Source organism: Pelecanus crispus, chromosome Z (assembly GCF_030463565.1).
Source record: "Pelecanus crispus isolate bPelCri1 chromosome Z, bPelCri1.pri, whole genome shotgun sequence".
Classification (NCBI taxonomy): domain Eukaryota; kingdom Metazoa; phylum Chordata; class Aves; order Pelecaniformes; family Pelecanidae; genus Pelecanus; species Pelecanus crispus.
Genome location: NC_134676.1, coordinates 51,879,477 through 51,897,873, shown reverse-complemented (window position 1 = coordinate 51,897,873; position 18,397 = coordinate 51,879,477).

The window sequence follows — 18,397 nt, the reverse complement described above, 5'->3', positions numbered from 1 at the left end:
ATTCCTAGCACCCTGATCTGCATGGGCATCTCTCCTGCCTGTCAGGGCAGTGGGAGAAGTGGTGGAAGAGCCACCTCAGGGAAGAGCCTCTTTTTCCTATAAAGTTGCTGCGTTGTTCAAACAGCACGATTGCATTTTCAGCAGCTCTGTGTGCGGCAGCTCCTATTCCAATTCCCAAGAGCCACCCTGGGCTGGGGTGTGTGGCACAGATCCCTCTCTTGACAGTATTGCTGAGTCTGTACCAGGACATCTGAAATGGATGGACAGTTCTGGAAAACGCTGAGGGCCCTTCTGGTCACACTCATATCACAAGGCATTCCTCTACCATCCCCGATGGGAGCAGAGCCAAGAAATTGAAGAAACTGAAGCTGTAGGAACTGAAGATTTTGACAGTTAGTTCAGCACACCAAGTGCAACCTTCTCACTGTTTTTATGGGGGTTTTATGTTTTTAGTTCACATTGCCTAAGAAAAAAAACCCTCTTTAAACACAGACATTTCCAAATTGTCCTGTGAGCTTCAATAGTTGCTCTGATAATATCTTCTTGTATATTAGTTGAAGTGGAGCATTTACACCACTGGCATCAGCTATTAATTACTCACTTGCCCTGTCGTGGTGCATCAAGGAATCAGAGCCACCATTGACTCTTTGTGTTTGGTTTCATTCAAACCTGACTGCAATTACAGTGCCTGCCCCAACGGCTGTACAGGCCAAATCATGAGGGCTTTTCCCACTGATTTCAGTGATCTTTGCAGCAGATCCTTGGGGTTCTTTTCTGATAAAATAGGACTTTATCAGTGCAGGGTAAGGTCCTGATTAACCAAAATGACTGGAGAGAGTAACAGGAATAAGGGTTCAATCAATCTGAACATCAGATCCTCACCGTGCATTTCAAAGGGCTATTCTGCACACTTGTACAGACAGTTACTATTGACTGCTTCAGCAGCAGCAAACTGACCCCATCAAAACCAGGGCTAGTGCCACAAAATACTAAACACACTGCAGACACAAAGGGCTGCCACACACTGCAGACTTGCAATCTGCACAAGGCAGAGTCACACAGTTTGAGAAAGCTTTCCAAAGAGGGAGCCTAACTGTTCAAGTTTTTAATGCTGATCCTGAACTGAGACCATGATAATTAGAAAATTAGCCACGAGAAGCTGACTTGTAATGATTCATCCCCTCTGATCAACCTGCAGGGAACAGATGAAACTACTGTCGGTTATTTTGGAAAAAAATAATGCCAAGATCTATCTGATTGTTTGCAAGCATTAAGAGTCAGTTAAACAAACATTCATGTGGAGGCAGCACAGATTCCACTCGGGCTAAAGGATGGGCATTTAGTTCACTCAGTGGGGAAAAAGAATGGGAGGGTAATCAGGAACACTCAGTCAAATAAAGGTAGAAAGTCCTTTTAACAGAGAATAGCTGCAGGAGTTAAGTCAGAGGTCACATGCGCTGAAGTCAAGAAATGTTGCTGAAGTCCAGAAATAAAGCTGTAGTCACAGAAATCGATGAGAAGGGGAGCTAGCCAATTCATAGAATCATAGACTCATAGAATTATTTATGTTGGAAAAGACCTTTAAGATCATCCAGTCCAACCATGACTCTTCTTCAAAGAGAAGAGGCACAATTAAAAAAAAAGGTTCAAATATGACAGTTTTTCAAACACAGTTTCAGGAAAACCTGAAAAAGAAATTAAAGCCCCAAACCCAGCACTTTTCTGAAAAAAAACAGTTTTATAGAAAAGTTTTAAGATAACAGAACACATTGGGCTGTACAAGCCAGGTCAGGGAAAGCCTGAGAAGGGTTATCAAATTAAAAGCAAGAATCAAAAGGCAAAAAATTGAGGAGAGGATTGCAAACTTACAACCAGAGCCATTTGATCTGGAATGACCTTCTGGAGCTGCTGTAAGAAAGCCTTGATCTGTGTGCCCCACAGGTCATAGTACCAGACACACAGCTAAACTCTGACCATCCTTATCAAAACCAGCACAAAGAGTCAGCAGTATCACGGCAGGAGCTTCTCTTCTGGGTACTTGATTTGAACAGAAAATTCTTTTCTTTTTTCATAGTAAGCTAGTCCTAACCTCAGATGCAGCCTGGCCTGTGCGTAATTCACATTCAGCACACAAGGGACTGCACAAGGCCACTACTTAAGCAGTAGTGTGATCTTCTTTGGGGGAAAGTCATGCTGAGGAACAAAACTTGACCAAAAACTTGCACCCAGAAGTATGCAAAGGGTAGACAAAATAAGAAAATTTGAGGCATGGGAAAATGGAGCATGGGAGGCAAGGCAGCAATGGTGTTTCAGACTGTTAGTCTACAAGGAGGGAGGTCAGGCACTGCAACTGTTTTTTTGTTCCAAAGGTGAAAATTCCTGAAAAGCTGAATAACTGATAAAGAGCTAAGAGAGAGAAAAGCCAGGAAAAGAAAAGTGCAAAAGGTTCCTGTTGGGAGTTGTTGATTCTGGCAGCCTGACAGAAGCAAGACTGCCATGGTTCTATGCCCCAGGCCCAACCAGTAGCAAGGCTAAACATGCATTCCCAGCAGGTGCACACATAGAAACACACCTGTAAAATACATAGATACATGCACGTACGGCCAGATGCACAGTTCAACACAGAGAGAAAACAGAGAAAACAGGCAGACTGAGGAATGAGGGCAGGCTCTCAGAGGGATTGTGTAGGAACATTTGTTTATATATGGGGCAAAAAGCACAGCCTCAGTGAAGATGTTTTGCATGGTAATTTAGAAGTCAAAATCAAAGTTAGTTACATTGCCTCTCATACACTTGCAAATCATTATCAAAGCTACAAGTAACTCATTTCTGAGTAAAACCAATGTTTCTTACAGATTTTCCCTCACAAATTAAACCCCTTAATCTCTACGGGACCTTGGTGTAAAGATTGTAAATATTCTATTGAAGATCACTGTGTTTGTTGATGGCACTTCTGGCCAAGCTGAAGTGGTACTTGCCTATTTATAGCATCCACACACACATGCACATGCACAAAGAAATCCTATCAATCTGTCCAGTGCAACTTTCTTCTCATTCTTCAGCCATCCTGAATATTTTGGGTTACAGAGAACAGAAACAGTTTGAAAACTAATTCACTCACTGACTTGTTTCTCCCATTCAAAATGTGGCATTATTTTGGAAATCATAGAGCACGCAAAGCCTTATCCCTCACTTCAGAACTCAGTGTACTGCATATATTCTGTTGGGTGGCTTTTTTTTAATTTAATTTTTTTTAAAAATTGCAATGCCAGAAAACTTATACTCATTTAGTGCAATATGTACTCCTCTATTTAATAAAGCATGAGCTGATACTGTACTGATTGCTGTAAGCACTTCATTAAACACACTCTTGATTATATTTAATATAAAATTGTTTGTTAAGGGTCCAGATCAGTCAGTATCTATTTGCTCAAATTGTGCAGCCCCCACAAGTCAAGCTGTGAAAACAATTTTCAGTTCACTGGTCAGAAATAAAAATGAAGCACAAAATTTGGAGGGCTATAACAAAGTTTCCAATAAACAAATTCTGGAAAAGTTTTAATTGAAGGAAGGAAAATTCAGTTTCAAAATGCAGTGCTGAAATACCAATTGAAAATGTACTTGTGAATGTTTCATTCATTGAAATGGATTAATTACACACACAAAAAATGGCAAGACTACTTTTGTTAAATTCCATAAACTAGTCTATTTCATTTTGCCGTAAGACAGTCATCTAGCTGGAGTCACACAACTGTAACAAGGATGACTCTAGGGTCATCCTTACTCATCCAGGACATAGAGTTAACTACTCAAGTGCTCTGACTCTTTGAGTAACCCAGGAAAACACTTCAAATGCCCTTCTCTGGATTTTGAAGGAATCCTTCTGCTGCAGACTACAGCCCTCTAACTCTGTGGGAAATTGGTGGATGTTTGTAGGTGTGTCAGCATTGTAGCCAAGGCAAAGGCCTGTGTCACCTACAAGTTATAAATGTGCTACTCAGGATAAAATTAATATTACGTTGCCTTGAACCTGAACGTAGGTGTGCTAAAATGATATAGCAATAGCACGCAAGTTTTTTGTAGTACTGTCCGCCAAGCACAATTTTAAAGAAGGATATGAGCAATGTGATCATCCAAAAGGCAAAGGTGGGTGAAGTTGCACAGGGGAGGCATACAAGTAACAACAGGCGTGAAAGAAAGGGGAAGATAAGCATGAGGGCCGGCAAAGAGGCAGGGCATCCTCCCAAATACAGAAGAAGGATGAATGAAAAGACAAGAGAAATCAAAAGAAGCAATGCAGCAAGCAGAAAGGGTACCCTCCCCACTGCCTTGCCGTTTTTGGAAAGAGAGGGCAATAGTGTAAAAACTGGCATGAGCACAGAGAACCTGAGATGAAAAAACGCACCTACAGTTTGGTTCTGATTTTTCTCACTCAGGATCGCTCCAGCCTGCTCACCATGACCTCAGGACAAGGAACCAGCAGGGACTCTGGTCATATGGACTCACTATATGGCATCAGTTCCATGGTGCTGTATACACACAGCTAATTTAGAATATGATTGTGTAAGACTAATACATATAGAATACAACTGTATCAGACTTTTGTGTAAGTACAGGTATTGAGTAATATAGTGTAAGAACAGCCCAAGTGTGGTACTAATGAATGAATTCAATGCAGTTTAAAACTGGCCAGATTTGCCAGTCTCCTAAACACGGCCATCAAATCAATCCCCAAGTCCCTGATATAAATGCATACAAGATGACCTAGGTATAGGTCTACACGTAGGTGTAGACATAGGCGTAGGCATAGGCAGAGGCATAGAAATGTACACATATAGTCTCTTGCAACAGTATGCATAGGAACAAGTAGTTTAGAGCAGGGGTACTATCCCCTGGGAAAGGAACAAAGTCTCTACTGACTTATAGAAAAATCAGAAAATTCTGAATTTAAGCCAGATAGGATGAAGAGGCTAACCCCTCACTGTTATTAGGACATTATTAGTAATTTGTTCTGTAGGGAAAACCACCACTTAATTAAAAAACCTACTTCCAAGTCATGATACTTTTCTGACCTGTCAACTGATTTGATTTGATTCTTGCATACCAGAGCTTTCAAGCAAGCTACTTTACCGCAAGAAAAACAGCTATAGATTTAAAGAGCAAGGAAAAAAGGAAAAGAGCTGCTCTACCATACAGGGATGGTGCTGGGAATAACAAGCTCATGATCTTTCCATATGTCTTTTTTCCTGCTGCTGAGACCAAACTAACATTCCTATTTTGCTTCCCAGGAAATTAAAGCACAAAGAGCTGTATGAAAAGAAGAGGATTACTGAGGACTGAAGAAAAGCAAAATGCAAAACTGAGGAGAGAGTTCCTCAGAAGGCTGGGAAATTAGGAAAGTGACAAGTGGAATATGAAGCAGAGTCGGTGGCAGTGCCCTTAGCTGAGGTGTTTAAAGAAACATTGCATAAGAAAAGCACATCTGGCAAAGGGGAGTAGCAAATTTCCACCAAGGGCCACATGCAGAAGAGGATGCTTCCCCTCCAAGCCGCATTGTCTGTACTCCTCCATCTTCATGCTGTTCTCAGTTTCTAGCTTCCCATTCTCCATTCTTTTGCTTTCTGGGATTTGGTCCCCTCTAGCACCCTGCACAAAAAGCTACTTCGGCCTTGGGAATCCACCCTCTTCCACCAGCCACCTGCCCGCGAAACCCTAATTTCCTGCCCAGTCTCATTCTCCTCCAGCTTTTGTCAGCAATCTGGTCCCCAAGGCTCCCTCTTCCTCCAGCAAGTACATTTTCCCCTTCTAAAGTTGCACAGAGAACAAACCTCCCTTCTGCCACAAGCCTTGTCCCCTTTGGCACTCTCCGTCTTCTAACTGCAGGCTCCAGGCTCCAGTTCTGAATCCAAACAGGTTCAATACGTTTTGGCATAGACACTTACAAGACAGATATAGAAAGCATGTAATTCAACAGCATGTTTGAAATACCATCCTTTCAGAATTAAAACAGTTTGAAATTAAAGTAACTGGAGCTTGACTTGTCATTCAAACCAGCTATTGAGGAATTGTCTTCTTTCACGGAGATGCATCTCTGCCATGCATCAGTACAAAGGTACCTATGCAGGCAAGATACCTGGAAAGCTCACGAGCCTCTTAGACAAATTCACTCCTCTGATACTTACCTGGCTAACAAAAGCACAAGGGAAACAGTTGCTTGAAGTGGGAAAAATATAAACTGTCTATCACATACTTAGTGTAACAGAGAAGTACATTAGCCACTAGAACAATGCTGCCACATTACATAGCAAAACAAATTCATTGCAGACCAGACATGAGCACACAATCTCATTTCCTTTAGTTGAGTCACACAACAAAACTGAGCGCTTACGTCAGCCTTCTGCTTTCTTGCCAGCTGCAGGAGACAAGCATGAAAAGAATGCACCACAACTTTGCAACAAGCGTCAGTGGCATTTTTGAAATGTTACTACAGGCTCCAAGGCCAGGCTTGCCATATTTTCACACTTTTCTTTGACTCTCAATAGTTCCAATACCAGCCAGTTTACCATGGGTATGTTACTAGGACTAGTCAAGGATTAAAGTACCACGCAGGAGAGTAAAGCAGGGAAGACACCGAAGGAACATAATTGGCAAGCACTGGGATGAAGTTACCTGTGTTTCACAGAAGTAAAGAGTTGGTTGATTTCAAAGGGCAGTCCGCCTGAGTAACAAACATGGGCCCGTGTCCAGTGTATTCTATCCCAGCTGATTTAATTCAGGGGGAAAAATAAAAGCACTGTGAGTTTGTATCATAAGTAGCAACATGTTTGTCAGTCGTGACAAACCCCAGGACTACATATTAATGGAGACCAATGCCTTCTCCTCTGCAGCAGTGTAAGACATCTCTCTGCAGTTGGCAAAAGTCCCCCTGTGTGGGCACAATTCCTGAACTCTGTTCGAGCTACACATGACAACAAATTTAGCATGGCAAGGAAGATCCCCCTATCTTCTTTCACACTGAAGCTCCCAAAAGTGCAGGCTGCTGTTTTGAACAGAGCACAGTGCAGAAGCGTGGGATCTGAATAAACCTTCTTTTCTGCAGATCTACAGTCTGGTAAGGTAACACAAATTCAGGACCTCCTGCAATAGAATGCCATGCAACTGCAGTGCAGTTTTGAAACTGTGTCTGCTGAATAAAAAGCACTACAAACAAAAACAGCATTCAGAGATGCATTGCTACAGAAGGGACTTGATTTTTGTGACATGTCTTCAACATTACACAAGTCCAGGCAGTGTATATAAAAGCAGCCTGCTGTAAAGGAGATTTACAGTTGCCTGACTTCAACCAGTTTTGAGAGACAAACTGGAGTATATTTAAATGCAAATAACTCAGAACAAGCGCTTTCCAGATGGAGAGTAAAAACTGCAAACCTATGGATGGCACAAAGTAATTCCGTTACAACCTGGTTTTGCTTCAACTCATTGCGACAGCTGATCTTCTCAAAACTACCTCGTGGCTCCTTTGCTCCTAGCAGGGAGAAAAGACTTGCTGCACTTGGGGACAGCTCAAGGGAACCAGACCTGTTCTTTGTAACCACTCTGACACAAACACACGTCATATTAACATGTGATTTCTTTCCTCCCCATTTTCAGCTATGTGACATGAACATGTCACACATGAACTGTCCTGTGCACACTGCCTCTAAAGAAGAGAGAGAAAACACATGCATTGCTTCTCGCCCAAGCTCTTGAAAGCTCTTAGTCTTGTACCTGTGCACATCTTTGAAGGACTCAGAGCCATCACCTTCCCAAAGCCATTTTACATGTAATGATTCAATCAACAAAATTGGGATAACTTGACTTAAATCCTGCCAACCTGACAAATGGGGATTTTAATGGCATGAAGGACAATAGTTGGGCTTAGGGTCACCAGAAGGTGCCCTCAATTTGTGAAGTGTTTATGAAGTATCTACCTCACTTACTGGAAATGCTTTCATTTGTAGGTTGGTATAAAATCCAGCTGCCTAATGAGCTTGCAACAACAACTCTTCTGTCACAGAACTATTGCTGTTGGCTCCTCTCTGCAGATCTCAGCTGTAGGGTTTCCAGTCTGCTGTTTTGTCTCTTCTCCTGGTGGGAAGTTAGGGCTAAATTCTGACCCTAGCTGGACACACCCTCTCCTGAATCTGAGCTGTGTCACTACGGTGCCGAGGTTAACTAGGGAAACAGCTAGGACCAATGCCATATACCAAAAAAGGACTATCTCCTGCTGCAAGGTATTCAAACATTGGCACGTCCTAAACCACAGGGAAGTCAGGAATGAAGGGGACTCATTTGGACCACCAGTTTCAGTTCTTCTAAATGAACAGTGCTGCAGAAGTTCTCACGGAACACCCTCTCCAAAACGTGCTCTATCGATGGCTGACAGCAAAGTTAAGATTGCAGAGTGTTAAGCCTGGTGAAGGGACAAGCTCTCCCCCAGGCCCTCCTTAGCAGGACGGGGAGAGGAAATAGGATGAGAAAGCTCGTGGGTCGAGATAATGTCAGGGAGGCTGCTTGCCAATGCCAATGCCAATGCCAATGCCAATGCCAATGCCAATGCCAATGCCTGTTGTGGGCAAGACAGACTCCACCTGGGAAAACTTACCTGAATTTACTGCCAAAGAAAAGAGATTTGGGTGGTGAGAAACCAAGGCGCACATTAAAGCAGCACCTCTCCTCCCCACCCTGCCAGGCCCAGTACCCCCCTTTCCCCCGACTCCTCCAGCCCCGCCAAGTGCTGTAGGGGGACGGCCGTCAGGCAGCGCTTACCCGTTTCTCTCGGCTGCTCCGTCGCTCTCACGCTTTCCCCCGCTCCAGCACGGGCTGCCCGCGGCCACAGTGGACATGTCCTGGTGCTGGGAGCAGCTGGAGCACGACCATGGCGGGACGCACCCCTGAAGCAGGAGTTGCAGCAAGTGGAGGCACAGCTCTTGAGCAGACCTGGCTGCTGGAGCTGTTGCCCTGCTAAAGGCCTCGCGGTTCTTCACATTAGCACTGGCGCTGCTGTCATACCCAGTAACAAAGTGCCTGTGCTTTTACACTTACAAACATTTTGGACACTCACTCCACCAGGAGAGAGTCATGCCAAGGCCTGTGCAGGTGACTCAGGGATGGGAGCATGTCCCGTGTGAGGACAAAGCGGGAGAGCTGGGCCCCTTCAGCCTGGAGAAAGGAGAGCTCAGGGGATCCGACCAAGAAGTACCTGATGGGGACAGTAACGATGACTGAGCCAGGCTCTTCTCAGTGGTGCCCAGCCAAAGGACAAGAGGCCACGGGCACAAACTGAAGTACAGTCCTCCAGCTAGGCCCCACTGACACCAAGCTGCACTTCTTACTGCCTCTTCTTCTGCTTTTTGGCCTTGCCACAGTTTCCTCTGGAAACAAGTAACAAGCTCTACAAAAGCCCCCAGCAGCAATAGCCCACTTGAGCATTTGAGAAGCATGCAACATGAATTCTTTCTTTTTAATTTACAAAGGGAAAAAGAAGGATTTGGAGATTGTACGGGTGAGACTCTAGAACATAATTTTGCATCAAAGGAGAGCATATTACTCTCTTTGCATAATCTCAAGCAAAAGGACCGCAAAGCACTCAGCTTTGGCAGCCCCATGTCCTATAAGCCCCCAGTTTGGCAGCTGCTCATGGAGTTCACAAAAAACACAAGCAGAGTTTTTAGTCATTAAGCATAGTCATGAAGAAGGCTATCTTGTCAGGTTTTGAAAGCTGAGCTATTGTCTCTTGCCAGCTCTTCTCATGGGCACACGGTAGCCACTGGAAACAGCTGAAGAAGCACAGATGATTGTTTGTTCCTATCAGCATATTTGTATAAGTTTATTTTTAAATATACCCTGTGATTATGCAAAGGTTTTGAAAGGACAAGGCAAACTCAGGGCAGCTGAGGCTATGTGTGCTAGTATAAATGCTTCTTTGTCATTAGTAGATGATTTTTTCTCTCTGGAAAAGCAATTACACAAAACAGGGAGGTGATCTGACGCCTTGTTTAGATGGCTGCACTGCAAACCCCAACCTCTAAGTTAATTTTCTGCTTCCCCTCTTAAACAGTGGGCAGAAAGAGGATTTCTTTGATACAATTCCAGTGACTTCAGACATCTGTTTTAATATATTTTCACTTGATGCACAGAGACCCACAGAGAGTTTAGGTCATTAAGAGACAGAAAATTGCAGTCCTTAATATTATGTGAGATTGTATCCACCACGAACAACCATGCAAAAATGACAATGGTTTTGAAAAGACTCAAATTTTTTATCACAGCTCTCATAAATTTCAATGTCCTTCGGAAAGCTCCAGCCTATGAGGCTAATGGTCACTACAGATGACTATCAGCTTTCACTTAAACTAAAGAGTCTGATTTTAGTCCCCAGCCCCGCCAACATACCATTATGGAAATAAGCTTGAAAACAACCATAAGAAATTTAGAAAATGGATATGCCAAATGGTATATTTTGCATGCAGTGGGAGCTTAGACTCATGATTTCTGAAAGGGTATGTGAAGCTGCCTTTCTCCCTGACTTCTGTCAATTTCTAGGAGGTTTACACAAGCTCTGAGTCATAAGATTATTTTCATTCTCTCTTTCTGTTTCCTTCATTAGGGAGATACTGATTTGTACTCAGGTACAAGAAGATTTTTACGTACAGAAAAGTAAAACAAAGAAAAAGCAAAATTGGTGAGGGATGAAAAACTTGTATTTCTTGGTTGCAAGAAATACACAAGACAGATCCTTTGTGGATATGCATGTTTCCAGTCTATAGCTGAAAACTGCACTAACAAAACTTGAAAGCTTAGCAAAAATATCCATCCAAGCAAATACTATTCTTGTAGTGACAAGTAAATGTCAGGTATGTAGTCTGATATAAAAGTAACAATGGCAATGACAAAAAAACCCATGAACAAAACCCCACTACTTCACCCTAACACCCAAAGTGATGCTTTCAGAAATCCTGTCTTTTTCCCTGCAAGCAGATGTAGGCATGTGACTAATCAACCCTTCGAACCAGTGTAGCTCCAGATGGATGCCAGACTGTATGCGTATTTTCAAGATGTGCACACACAACATACACGCATTGTTTTGGGGTTCAGGGTCAGTCAAATGCCATTTTCCCACTCAGCATAATTCTCACTGGAAGCATATTGGAAGAGACAGTTCCAGGGTACTACAATATTTTGCATTCTCCCACACCTACCTTTGCTGAAGTAAAGCTCCTTTACTTGCAAAAACCCAGGAGATCAGCAGCCATCAGGTGAGACATTTTACAGCCCTAAAAATAGAAGCTTTATCAATGAGATGTCTTTCTACGCAACTGCATAAAATTATGCCACTTCAGGCACTTTTAACTGCACGTAGCACGTGCTCCTGTAAAATCCCCCCAGGTTCTAGGAAAAAGTCCTCCAGTATATTATCTTTTTCAATTTGAGGTGTTGTGGTTGAAGTTATTCTTTTTAAGTAGCTTAAGGAAAAAAGTGCTCGTTATTTCTAGAACTGCTTATATCATGTTTGGAAGCTAAACAGCGTGCAGAGCTGAACAGCAAACCCTCAGCAGAGAATGTTCTGAGGGCCCCACAAGCTCTACCGCTCCCCTTTGAGAGTACTAAAAGGTAGGAAACTGTTGGTCAAGATCGATGAAATACTGCCCCCTTCTGATTAAATGTGATCTCCAGGTAGCTGCACTGCCAACGAAGGAAGAGAGATCGGGAAAAAGAATAAACAGGCTAAAGACGTGGCTTGGCAACTGGATAAACCTTCGACAGTGCTTGTTCTGTGGGGACCCTCCATAATTTCTGAGTGGCAAATACCGTGAGCCACATCAGAGCAAGAGCTACAGATAGCCTGAATGAAAGCAACATGCAATGTATCTGTGTATTTCAGGCTAACAGTGTCATGAAAAGAAAGGTGGCACGACATGCAAGCAGCAGGTGGATGATTTAAAGTAAACAGGAGGTGGTTACTTCAGCCATGGAACTTGTTGCTGTCTGGTTTCGTGCACAGAAAACTTTTTCTACTGTTCACAAACAAGGAATCCAAGCCCCAGGAAAAAAAAGCATATTGGAGATCTCTCAAACCTAGACACATTCAGGAAGTCTCTGAGCTGCAAACTGCCAGGTGAGGGTGCTGCAAAAACATCACCATTTGCTTGCCTTTGTCTTATGCCCTTTCCTAGGCATTCTCTACCAGCCACTACCACTGACTCATTTCTAGTATCTTCAAAGCTCATCTTAGTGAAGGAGTCCTTCCTGAATTGCAAAAAGGCAGTTGCATGCTAGCCACTAGGTGAGGCATTTTGCAGACCTACAAGCAGAAAAAGGTGCAGAAATAAGATGCAGTCCTACAGAAATTTGTACACACTGAACCATTTCCCTGATCCAATTTGACTGGTTTTATGATAACTTCCTTACAGAGAATTTCACACCAGACAGACATGCAACATTGTTCCAGCTGTAGATCACCACATGCTCTGAAAACGTGATTGCTTTCCAGACCTGTCACAAAAAAGATTGGCACTGAGGAATCGTAACCTTCATTAAGCGTCTGCACAGCTAACAGTCTAGGAAATAGCTTTACCCTCTCACGAGATGAGGCCTAATCCTTCCCACATGTCCTGCAATTTCTGCTGCACAGGTGAAGGGTGCTCTTGTTCATCCTTTCTTTTTTCAAACTCATTGGGAATCCCGTGGAGAGAACGGATAAAGTAGTCCTTATGCTCCCATCCTGGTAAAACCCACAACTCCATTCAGCGTTCACATGGGTCAAACAAAATAGAAATCACCATGTAGGGAAATTTCTGCTTTCTCTCCACCGTGGTGCACTGGCATGGATGCCATTACCATTTTGACACAATTTTCCAAGTGAAAGAATGCTTTAAAACATTGTCATTTCTTCAAATGCATTGTAAAATACTTCTGGTATGGAACATTTTTAAATACAATAAGGTTATGAACAACACAAATTTTTTTTGTACTGAAATGTTTTCTTTGTATTTCTTTAATTACTGTTGAATCGCAAAAATACACAATAAAACTTAAAACTATACAAATTGTGTCACATTTTAATACCTGTCAAATTCTGTCTAAAATAGTCCAGCACTAGCTGCTAGGGGAGATGGGAAGAAGAAAGTGTCAGCGTTTCCCAAGGCCATTCCTGAAATATATGCCATGCAATTTAACTGGATGTCTTATTATTTAAGGATATGTCAGCTGCCCGATTTTTCATTTTCAAGCTTCAGAACTTGTGAAGTTCTCACCACTATTGGGTATTTTAAAGATAGTCAGAGGCCAAAATTCACCCTCACCAGAGCCTCATGGGGCCCAGGGAAATTGCTGGCACATACAGTGCCTTGTGGCAGCTCCCCTGAAACTGAAGGGGGACAGTATTAAAAACCAACACTTGGTCTCTTGGCAGCTCATGTGACTCCATGTTGACAAGAGAATTGGACTGGCTCAGGGCACGGCCAACACCAAACACAGATCCGGATGCTCTGGGTTGTGGCCATTCAGGTCTTGAAGACCTGCAGGCTCAGGGATCCCACCTCCACTCTGGGCAACCCACTCCAGTGCTTCATGATCCTCACAAGGATTTTGCTTTTGACTCCTTATGTCCAGCCTGAACCTCTCTAGTTCTAATGTCACCAAGGCAGTGGTGTCCCCTAGTGATGGAATGTGACCAGGTTGCTTAGATCTGGGCAACGAGTCCCACCCAACTGCCTGATGCCCACACTCAAGCTGAGCAGTTTGCGAGGCTGGAGTGCTGAGCGAAGCATTGGTGCTGGTGTCCCGATTTGGGAATTTTTCCTTGCAGCTCTCTGTGCCTTGACCTGAGAGCCATCAAAGGATTATCCCTGGCCCTGCCAGCCTCAGGCAGCCGGGGCAGCCAGGAGGTGCACTCGCAGCAGCAGAGGTGAGCTGTGAGGGGACACCTCAGCCTGGGCAGCTGGGAGGGTTGCCTTCCTGAGGGACCCGGGCATTTCTTCCAGCCCTCCCCGGGCCAGTCAGTGACCTTGGCCTCTCTTCCTTTTCTAGCCAGACACCTGCTGCTGCGGCGCTCTTGAGAGGGAGCAGTTCCTCACCCCCAGCTCTCCCCAGCCCACCGCAGTAAGTGGAGAGCATGGCTATGGAGATGGAACACCACTGTCCCATCTGTCTGGACAGCTGGGATGATGCTGCCTCTGTCATCCCATGCCTCCACCAGTTCTGTTATCGGTGCATCCTGCGGTGGGCTGACAGCAAGCCCGAGTGCCCCCTCTGCAAGAGGAGAGTGCAATCCATCGTGCACTCGGTGCAGGCAGACACTGAATTTGAAGAGGTCATCATCAGACCGTCTGGGTTGGCAGCAGCATCAGCTGGCACGCGCCAGGCAGGAAGAGCACCCAGGCAGCCAGCCACCCACAGCCCCCCTCGCCCTGTAACACCTCAGCCACTGGCACTGCAGCCGGTGCCCAGGGCTCCAGTGGGCGGCCTCCAGCCTGACACCTGGGCATCCCTTTTTGATGACCACCCAGCTCTCCTGCAACGCTTCCTGCCCTGGCTGCAACACCAGCTGGGGCTCCTCTTTGCGGAGGAGCCCTCAACAGCAGCCCTGCTGGAGGACCTCATCATGTCCGTGCTCGGCTTCTTTGGGCTGGACGAAGAGGTCCTGGTCCGCCTGCTGCAGAGCAGCCTCCACCATCGCGCGGCGACATTCGTACAAGGCCTCTTGAGTGTCGTCGTGCAGCGCTGCAGCAGAGAGGCCCATCGTCTGCTCGGCCTTGAGGATGGGCATGGTGCTGGGGAGAGGCAGGGCAGCCCTACGGCTGCCCCTCATGCTGCTGCCCCCCAAAGGGGGTCTCCTGCCCCTGGCCTAGCCCCTTCTGGCAGCCCTGTGGGAGCCAATGCAGGAGAGGGCCCAAGCACCTCCAACGCTGCTCTTCATGGGCGTCCCAGCAGCTCACCCAATGCCCCTGTTCCCACCCATGGGGAGCAGGAAGAGCTGCACCAGGATGCGGGGGAGGCTGTGGCAGGTCCCTCCACCTGCCGCCGGAGCAGGGACCGCTCCCGACGAGGGCCACGGAGACCACCAAAGAGGAGGGCCAGCAGCTCCCAGGACTCCTCCCAGCCCTGCAAGAGGCCACCCCGCCAGCAAAAGTAGATCTGGGCCCCAGGAGCTCCAAACACCAGCACTGGGCCAACACCTGGGGCACATGCCAGCCCACAGGTCAGTTAGAAGGCTCTCACTACTCTGGGCCTCCATCTCTACAGCGGGTCCCAGGACAGATGTTTCCAGCCAGGGGGTCTCCAGGGCCAGCCCGTGCCCCACCGCTCATCAACCCAGCCCTGGCCTCCTCCCCACCGCACCCTCTGCCCCCACGTCCCGCGCTCTGCTCTCCTACCAGCCCGCACTGCTGGCTGCAGCCTCACTACGGCAGCACCCAAATCCCTCCTCCTGCGCAGAGTCACCACTCGCTGCTGCTCTCTGCATCAGCCTGGGGTCGTACCCTGCCAGGTTAGGAGCCCCAGGAAGTTCAGCAAGGGCAAGCGCAAAGTCCGGCACCTGGGGAGGGACAAGCCCAGCCACCAGCACATGCGGTGGGCTGCCCGCCTGGGAAGCAGCTTGGCAGAAAAAGCCCTGGATGTCCTGGTGGGCACCAAGGCAGTCACGAGCCAACAACATGCCCTTGCCACAAGGACCATGAACGGTGTCCTGGGCTGCATTGGGAGGAGTTTTGCCAGCAGGTTGAGGAAGGTGATCCTTCCTCTCTGCTTAGCACTGGTGATGCCGCACCAGGAGTAGTGCATCCAGTTCTGGGCTCCCCAGTCCGAGAGAGATGCACTCACTGGAGACAGTCCAGCAAAGGGCCACGAAGATGACTAAGGCACTGGAGCATCTCTCCCCCAAGGAAAGGCTGAGTAAGCTGGGACTGTTTAGCCTGATGAAGAGAAGGCTCAGAGGGCATCTGATCAACATACCAAAAGGCCTGAAGGGAGCCTGCAAAGAGGATGAAGCCAGGCTCTTTCCGGTGGTGCCCAGTGACAGGAGAAGGGATAGTGAAGAGCAGTCTGGACATGATCCTGGCTAAGCAGCTCTAGCTGTCTCTGCTGGAGCAGGCAGCCTTCACAGGATGACAGTCAGACGTCCCTTCCAACCTCAGCCTCTCTGCGATCTGGTGAAAGCATTTCAGCTGTGTAAAGAATCTAGCCTAATAACTCCATTTTGGCTACATCAAGTAAATAAAGACAGGAAAGTAGTACAACTCTGCTCTGCTCATAGCTATTAGCCATCATCAGGACACATACCAGGATGCGTCATGACACAGGTGCAGTTTCTGCTACTAAGTAAATGGACTGACACCTCGGACTGCGACGGAAGACCCATAACCATGGTGCGATACCATAAATATTTTCTCTCTCTTCTGCTGATCTGGTAATTTTTATTTCAGCTGAAAGTGAAATAGAAGAATAGTGAATAAAACTGAAAGTCTTCTAGACCTTACTTTCTATTTCCCAGTGTTGTCCTTGCCTTCAAGGATAAAAAAACCCTCCAATCTTTCCATAAGGTGCCAGTGTACCATACGACCTGTCCACAATTATGCCCTTCAAATAGAGAAAATCATTTAGTACATGAACGGAACAAAGTCTCTAAGCTTAAATAATCTATTCTAATCTAGTTAAATAATGTAAGCTATTAATTAGTCAATAACATAAATTGTATGAATAAAAGTAATGGCCCACAGATTTTCTACAAAATGAATACCATCGTTATGCCTCAGAAAACATTCATAAAAAAACATTTTTTATAAAACCTTAAGTAGTACACAAACAGGAATTCAGCCAACCCATGTGTGTTTAGCAACCTTTTTCAAAAGGTATTCAGCTTGTAATTTTGAGTTTCACAAGTTAAAGGCTTGTTCCATAGGACTTAAATTGTTAGCCAACAGTGCATACACCTTCCTCCATTCATGTCATCTTACCTACTTTTTCAACCAATTTGGCAGCCAGTGACATATTCTAGTGTCCTTTTTCAGCATTGACATTCTATAACAAGAATGTCCTCTGAAGTTTGTAGGACTCAGCTCAAAAATGTGTTAATCAGAACATACTATTCAGCCTAATAAGGCTTTGGTACCTACTGCAGAGAACATATCACAATGTGAGATAAATGCTATATATATACTTCCTTGGAGTAATCCTTTCTGCCATAGAATGACTCTTGTCAGAGAAAGAAATGAAGACTAAGGACTGCTAATACCAGATTGCCCATTCATTAAAACAAGGCTGAAGGAATTACTCACTTATTTCAAGCTAATTGCTCAAATGCCCTTTCCAAGACTTGAGGAAAAATATCCCAGAGAATACTGACTCATGGGAATAAGGAAGCTTACTTCTGACCATTCACAGATGCAAATCTGGACACACATGCAGCAGAATTCTACTGTCTGAAACTTGGTGAAAAGAACACACAAGAGAGAGAACACAGTGCGATCTCAGGCACTTCCCTCTTACTTTGACAGAGGGCCTTCACAAAAAAAATCCCAAACCAAACCATGCCAAAATTCAACAGTAGATGATGCTGTAAGCAAAATACAGAAGTTTTGCTTAGACTGCAAGCTAAGCATCCATTTGATAAGATCAAGAACAACTGTGTTGTTCGCATTTACAGCTAAATTGTAAGTTCTGAATAATTATTTTTTCTCAAGTGCCTTGACTTTGTCTAGATTTAAGAAAACATTTCATGGTGCTGAGCAGCTCCTTTGTTTGGAGTGTGCATTAAATTCCAGTGCACGCACCTTTTGCAAACATTCTGGAGAATCCTAAAGTCCAGTCACCTAAAGCAAGCTAGGTAGTACCATCAGGATACTGCAGCCAAAAGCAGGTATCAGGCTTATCATTCCAGGCATAGGGCAGCTCATGGCAGTACAGCTTCTGGACTGCAGCTGACTGGATAACTACTCTCACTCAGAGAGGTGCCTACTCTTTCTTTAATAGTCGCTCTTTTCTAAGAGCCACTCCTTTTCTTCTCCTTCTAGATAGTCTACATTTTTACTTTAATTTCCTTTGTTTAACTGATATTCCATTTTTCTGCCCCATAAACAGTATTTTGCTTGAACAATTCTAAGACAAGGGATCCATGGGCCTTTCCATGGACATTCAAGTGTGAAAAGGGTGAACCTAAATTAATCCTGAAACAACTCTGAAGACCAGAATTGTTTCATGTAGCCTGCTTTAGTCTCTCATCTGTTTTATTCTACTACGAGTTCTCACTTACACACCATGGCTATGCTTGGCAATCGAAGTAATATAAGAATGCTATTGCCAGCGTATTATTTATTGAGTTTACTTCTGATCTTGCCTAAAAGAAAACTAGGGCTGAGCC